The sequence below is a fragment of the Oncorhynchus mykiss genome, chromosome 12 (assembly GCF_013265735.2).
Source record: "Oncorhynchus mykiss isolate Arlee chromosome 12, USDA_OmykA_1.1, whole genome shotgun sequence".
Taxonomy (NCBI): Eukaryota; Metazoa; Chordata; class Actinopteri; order Salmoniformes; family Salmonidae; genus Oncorhynchus; species Oncorhynchus mykiss.
Window position 1 is genome coordinate 34,822,239 of NC_048576.1, and position 7,735 is coordinate 34,829,973.

Below are 7,735 nucleotides of genomic sequence, written 5' to 3' on the forward strand. Positions count from 1 at the left end.
AATAACGCATTCTCGGTCCCTCCACAGCAGTGGTGTTACAGACTTTGGTTTTTCCATTTATATTTTGAGGTTGGATGTGGTGTCACCTCATTAGCCAGTAGGTGTTACACCTGTGCTGGTTTGTCCATCTCATTAATCGGAAGGTGTTTCACCTGTGCTGGCCCATGTGAGATTTAAGAGTGACTGGCCCGGTGCTCCACTTGTCTTAAGAGATGTGGAGGGTTAACACCTTTAGTTGGCTCTCCCAATTTGATTTCTAGAAAAACAATCCTTTATCTGATTTCCCCTGTTTTCATTTTGCTCCACCTTTTGGTTTGCGTCCTGCCTTTAAGTTTGGTGTAGGTTTTTCATTTTGTTTGTCTCTGTAGCGTGCTTAATTCTTCATTTATGGGGATTTATTTGCCACCTGCAGAGAGTTGACAGACTGGTTGCAGTGTCAGCTCTTACGCACCTTCTCCCAAGCAGTGGCAATTTTAGCATGTACATCTTGGTGGGGTAAAAAAAAAAGTGGGATGCATGCCAGCAAAGCCACTGCACAACACTAAACAATACATTAATTGCACTATACCACTGCTACACCTGGCTATCAGCGGAACCTTGTCTGGTAGCGAAACAGTTCATTCAGCCTCATTGACTGCCTTTACAAAAACAGCTGATATGGCTGACTTGCTTAAACAAATGTGGTTTCTACTGACTATTGAGATGTACAAACTATGACATAAGGGGACAACAAGCGGAGAAGAGGCAATCCGTAATTTCCATTAACATTGAGTGAGCTAGGAAGGACGCAGTCAATATAACTATTTGTGAAGCACTTTTGAAATGTACAGCGACAGAATTCAGAACATGGGCCGTACTTAGTGTTCTCCCTGTACACCAGGTCAGAACCGTAAGATAAAAAAAGGGGGCACATAAGCAGACAATGAAAGCTCTTACAATATTCAATAACATTTCTCAAAAACAAATTATAGGCTACATGTGCACCACCAAGTCAGAACAGTAGGTGAAAATAGATCAAATTATTAGGGTGAGGCACTTGGGCTACTAACAGCTTACTACACAACATATACTTATGTATACTGTAGCTAAGAAAGTAATACTATCTCCCTGGCATATTACATAACTTATGCAGCAGCATACAAGACATGTTTGACTCACCTTGTTGTGCTGTGCTCACTTGAACAGGAAGGTGGCACAGCGGTCCTGGATTTATGGTGCTTTCAAGACAACTGGGAACTCGAAAAAAAAACAAGGTCGAATCATGATGTCAGTGATCTAAAGAAAGTGGCCAGAGTTCCCGACTTGGAACTCCAAGTTGGATTACCGCTTTTTCTCAAGTTCCCAGCTGTCTTGAACTCACTGAAGTCTGAGATTTCCCATTTCCGAGTTTCCTGTTGTTTTGAGCACCGCAAAAGTCAGGCTGGATTGACAGCATAGCCAATGTATTCAACATTTTCTGGCCCATGGTCTTGCATGTGGATGCTTATCCTTTTAAGCTTGGAAAAGAGACCCCAGACTTGGACCACACACCCTCTCCACTGAGTAGCAGGCTAGTGATTGCTTTGCAACACTTGCAGTTAGCCACGGATTCCTTCCTAACCACTCATTGTTGAATTAGCGACTTCAAACTTGTTGTGTAATGTTTATGTCCAATGGCCGATGAGAACTGGGAACTCAAAGAGAAAAATAATTTGAATCATGATGTGATCTTCAGGTCGTAGCTCTAGAAAGAGGCCCATGTTCCCAATTCCGAGTTGGATATAATACAATTCCGAGTTGGATGAAAGTTCAAAACTTATTTTCCCAGTCATAGCTCGATTTTCCCGAGTTCCCAGTTGTCTTCAACTCACTAAAGTCAGATTTTGCAGTTCCGAGTTAACAGTTGTTTTGAATGCGGCACAAATCATGCTTCAGTCCAATCAAAGCTACTGTAGATATAATGTGATTTGACGTAATTTTATCTGTGGCCAATGACCTTGAGCCTTCTTGGATGGGCACTTCTAAGGTAACTCTATGGCAGCACCCAAGGGGCTCGAACTTTAGAGCTCTACCCTTAGACTTGGAATGACGTAGTTTCCCTATGAGTGACAGAACACTGAACATTTTGGAGCTGCCTTACTCAAGAAAACAAAACAAAAAACATGTTTGTCGTGCACTCAGCCACACAATCTCCATAGACAAACATTGGCAGTAGAATGGCCTTACTGAAGAGATCAGTGACTTTCAATCTGGTACCGTCATAGGACGCCACCTTTCCAACAAGTCAGTTTGTCAAATTTCTGCCCTGCTAGAGCTGCCCCGGTCAACTGTAAGTGCTGATATTGTGAAGTGGAAACGTTTAGGATCAACATCGGCTTAGCCACGAAGTGGTAGGCCACACAAGCTCACAGAACGGAACTGGTGAGCGCTGTAGTGCGTACAGTGTCAAAAATTGTTTGGTTCGGCCTCCCGAGTGGCGCAGTGGTCTAAGGCACTGCATCGCAGTGATAGCTGTGCCACTAGAGATTCTGGGTTCGCGACCGGGAGACCCATAGGGCGTCGCACAATTGGACCAGCATTGTCCGGGTTAGGGGAGGGTTTGGCCGGCAGGGATGTCCTTGTCCTATTGCGCTCTAGCGACTCCTGTGGTGGGCCGGGGGGCAGTGCACACTGACACGGTCGCCAGATGGATGGTGTTTCCTCCGATACATTAGTGCGGCTGGCTTCCAGGTTAAGTGGGCATTGTACCAAGAAGCAGTACGGCTTGGTTGGGTTGTGTTGGTTGGTTGGAGGAAGCATTCCTCTCCCGAGTCCGTACGTGAGTTGCAGCATTGAGACAAGACTAACTATCAACTGGATACCACGAAATTGGGGAGAAAAAGGGGTAAAAAAAAACAAAGACAAAAAAATAAATACTTGAATGCTTAGCAGGACAGGAAAATGGTCCAATTCACACACTTATCAAGAAAACATCCCTGGTCATCCCTACTGCCTCTGATCTGGCGGACTCACTAAACAATTGCCTCATTTGTCAATTATGTCTGAGTGTTGGAGCGTGCCCCTGGCTATTCGATACATGTAAAAAACAACAAAATGGGGCCATATGGTTTGATTAATATAAGGAATTTGAAATTATTTATACTTTTACTTTTGATACTTAAGTATATTTTAGCAATTACATTAACTTTTATTACTTAAGTAGGATTGTACTGGGCGACTTTAACTTTTACTTGAGTCATTTTCTATTAAGGCATCTTTACTTTTACTAAAGTTTGACAATTGGGTACTTTTTCCACCACTGACTACCAAGTTCCAAACTGTCTCTGGAAGAAACGTCAGCACAATAACTGTTTGTCGAGAGCTTAATGAAATGGGTTTCCATGGCCAAGCAGCCGCACACAAACCTAAGAACTCCATGCGCAATGCCAAGCGTTGGCTGGAGTGGTGTAAAGCTTGTCACCATTGGACTCTGGAGCAGTGAAATGCATTATCTGGAGTGATGAATCTCGCTTTACTATCTGGCATTCTGACGGACGAATCTGTGATTGGCGGATGCCAGGAAAATGCTACAGTGTCTTGCAAAAGTATTCACCTCCCTTGGCATTTTTCCTATTTTGTTGCCTCTAAACCTGGAATTAAAATATAGCTTTTTGAGGGTTTGTATCATTTGATTCACACAAGATGCAAAGTATGTTTTATTGTGAAACAAACAAGAAATTTAACAAAAAAACAGAACTTGAGCGTGCATTCATCCCCCCAAAGTCAATACTTTGTAGCAATTACAGCTGCAAATCTAGCCACTGGGAATTTTGCACATTCTTCAAAAAAACTGCTGCACCAGGTTCCAACTTGAAACAATCTTTGTCATACCACACATTCTCTTTTATTTGTAATTATTTTACCCCCAATTTTGTGGTATCCAATTGGTAGTAGTTACTGTCTTGTCTCATCGCTGCAACTCCCGTACGGAGAGGCGAAGGTCGAGAGCCATGCATCCTCCGAAACACAACCCAACCAAGACGCACTGCTTCTTGACACAACGCACATCCAAACTGGAAGCCAGCCGCACCAATGTGTTGTAGGAAACACCGTACACCTACCGACCTGGTCAGCGTGCACTGCACCCGGCCCCGCCACAGGAGTCGCTAGTGCGCAATGAGACAAGGACATTTAAATGTTTACCCTTAAACCACTCGAGTGTTGCTTTAGCAGTATGCTTAGGGTCATTGTCCTGCTGGAAGGTGAACCTCCATCCTAGTCTCAAATCTCTGGAAGACTGAAACAGGTTTCCCTCAAGAATTTCCCTGTATTTAGCGCCATCCATCATTCCTTCAATTCTGACCAGTTTCCCAGTCCCTGTCGGTGAAAACATCCCACAGCATGATGCTGCTACCACCATGCTGCTTCACTGTGGGGATGTTGTTCTCGGAGTGATGAGAGGTGTTGGGTTTGCGTCAGACATAGCATTTTCCTTGATGACCAAAAAGCTCAATTTTAGTCTCATCTGACCAGAGTACCATATTCTATGTATTTGGGGAGTCTCCCACATCCCTTTTGGCAAACACCAAACGTGTTTGCTTATAATTTTCTTTAAGCAATGTCTTTTTTCTGGCCACTCTTCCGTAAAGCCCAGCTCGGTGGAGTGTATGGCATAAAGTGGTCCTATGGACAGATACTCCCATCTCCGCTGTGGAGCTTTGCAGCTCCTTCAGGGTAATCTTTGGTCTCTTGTTTACTCTCTGGTTAATGCCCTCCTTGCCTGGTCCGTGAGTTTTGGTGGGCGGCCCTCTCTTAGCAGGTTTGTTGTGGTGCCATATTCTTTCAATTTTTTGAAAATGGATTTAATGGTGCTCCGTGGGATGTTCAAAGTTTCAGGTATTTTTTTAGAACCCAACCCTGATCTGTACTCCTCCACAACTTTGTCCCTGACCTGTTTGGAGAGCTCCTTGGTCTTCATGGTGCCGCTTGCTTGGTGGTGCCCTTTGCTATGAGACTCAATTGTGCTTAGGTGCATCCTGTTTCCATTGATCATCCATGAGATGTTTCTACAACTTGATTGGACATGATTTGGAAAGGCACACACCTGTCTATACAAGGACACACAGTTGACAGTTCATGTCTTTGCAAAAACCAAGCTATGAGGTTGAAGGAATTGTCAGTAGAGCTTTGAGACAGAATTGTGTAGAGGCACATATCTGTGGAAGGGTACTAAAACATTTCTGCAACATTGAAGGTCACCAAGAACACAGTGGCCTCCATCATTCTTAAATGGAAGACCTCAGGGAGGTGACCAAGAACCCGATGGTCAATCTGACAGAGCTCCAGAGTTCCTCTGTGCAGAACATTCCAGAAGGACAACAATCCCTGCAGCACTCCACCAATCAGACCTTTATGGTAGAGTGGCCAGATGGAAACCCTCCTCAGTAAAAGGCACATGACAGCCCGCTTGGAGTTTGACAAAGGGCACGTAAAGGACTCTCAGACCATAAAGAACAAGATTTTCTGGTTTGATGAAACCAAGATTGAACTCTTTGGCCTAAACTGGTCACCTGATGGCTCCCAGAGTGACTCTCGCGTAAAATACAGAGGTAGCCATTATTCCAATCGGTCCTACTGAAAAACGAATTGTTCCGATGGATATATTATTGAATAGATATTTGAAAAACACCTTGAGGATTGATTATAAACAATGTTTGCCATGTTCCTGTCGATATTATGAAGCTAATTTGGAATATTTTTCGCCGTTTTTGTGACTGCAATTTCCGGGCGATTTCTCAGCCAAACGTGAAGAACAAACGGAGCTATTTCGCCTACAAAAATAATATTTTTGGAAAAAAGGAACATTTGCTATCTAACTTGGAGTCTCGTGAGTGAAAACATCCGAAGCTCATCAAAGGTAAACAATTTCATTTGATTGCTTTTCTGATTTCCGTGACCAAGTTACCTGCTGCTAGCTGGACAAAATGCTATGCTAGGCTATTAATAAACTTACACAAATGCTTGTCTAGCTTTGGCTGTAAAGCATATTTAGAAAATCTGAGATGACAGGGTGATTAACAAAAGGCTAAGTAAGCTGTGTCTCAATATATTTCACTTGTGATTTTGATGAATAGGAATATTTTCTAGAAATATTTATGTCCGTTGCGTTATGCTAATTAGTGTCAGTCGATGATTACGCTCCCGCATGCGGGATGGGGAGTTACTAGAGTGAAAACCTGCTCCAGAGCGCTCAGGACCTCAGACTGGGACGAATGTTCACCTTCCAACAGGACAACAACCCTATGCACACAGCTAATACAATGGAGGATTAACCTCGGGATAAGTCTCTGAATGTCATTGATTGGCCCAGCCAGAGCCTAGACTTGAACCCAATTGAACATCTCTGGAGAGACCTGGAAATAGCTGTGCAGTGACGCTCCCCATCCAACCTGACAGAGCTTGAGAGGATCTTCAAAGAACAATGGGAGAAACTCTCAAAATAGAAGTGTGCCAAGCTTGTAGCGTCATACCCTAGAAGATGCGAGGCTCTAATCGCTGCCAACGGTGCTTCAACAAAGTACTGAGTAAAGGGTCTGAATTCTTATTTAAATGTGATGTTTCGTTTTTTTTTGTATAAACTTGTAAAAAATGTAAAATAACTGTTTTTGCTTCGTCATTATGGGGTTTTGTGTGTGGATTTATGAAGGGAAATAAAAAAAAAAAATAGGGCTGTAACGTAAGAAAATGTGGAAAAAGTCAAGGGGTCTGAATCCTTTCCAAATGCACTATACTTCCTCCAAAGTAACCCCAATATGTACCTTAGCAGATATCTTCCCCAACAAGTCAGCTTTTACTTGATCAATTATGGCCGTTTTTTGATATTCCTATGTAAGCACTATTTCTTTATTGAATAGCCGCAGTGCACTCTTCAGTCCACCAATGAACCACCTTCCTTTACTCACCCACTTCACTCACTGGTACATATAAATTCTCAGCACTTAAAATCAGATGTCACAGAGGCAGCACATACATCAACCGGCCTTTCTAAAGACAACTCTCCAACTTACTTTAAGCAATGATCACCAAACTTTTCCTAGTCTGCTTTATGAAAGCCCCATCTTCTGAATGGTACCCTATCTGGAATAATAACATCAAAGTTCATGGTACTCGAAACCGGGAAATTATCCCTTCCAACAGTAGAATGTTTCATTCCATTCCATTCACACATAGATGCAATAGAGTTAGAAGCCATTGTGAGGTCCAGGCAGGACTAACTATCAACTTTTGTACCACATTCATCGTTAAGACATGCTAATGCTCTTGTTCCCATCATATCTTCCACAATAGTACCATTAGCATCTGTCTGTCTACTTCCCCATAAATTACTATGTGCATTAAAGTCGCCGCACAATATCTCTCTAGAGCTCAATTCTCCTGATATTTCATCAAAGATCACTACAGATAGTTGACGACAAGGGTTGTACAAATTTTATAACTTAATATTACTACATGCACTGTAGATTTCCACCATCACACATTCATATTCAGATGGGACAGGTATATTATATACAACCACCACCCTGTACAATTGATCTATCAGATCGGATTGAGCAATAACCAGGAAAAATAAAACAAGATGTGGTCCAAGTCATGTTTCTTGAACACATATCACATCATGTTTGATCTCTAAATCAATTTCACATACAGTTGAAGTCGGAAGTTTACATACACCAAATACATTTGAACTCAGTTTCTCAAAATTCCTGACATTTAATCC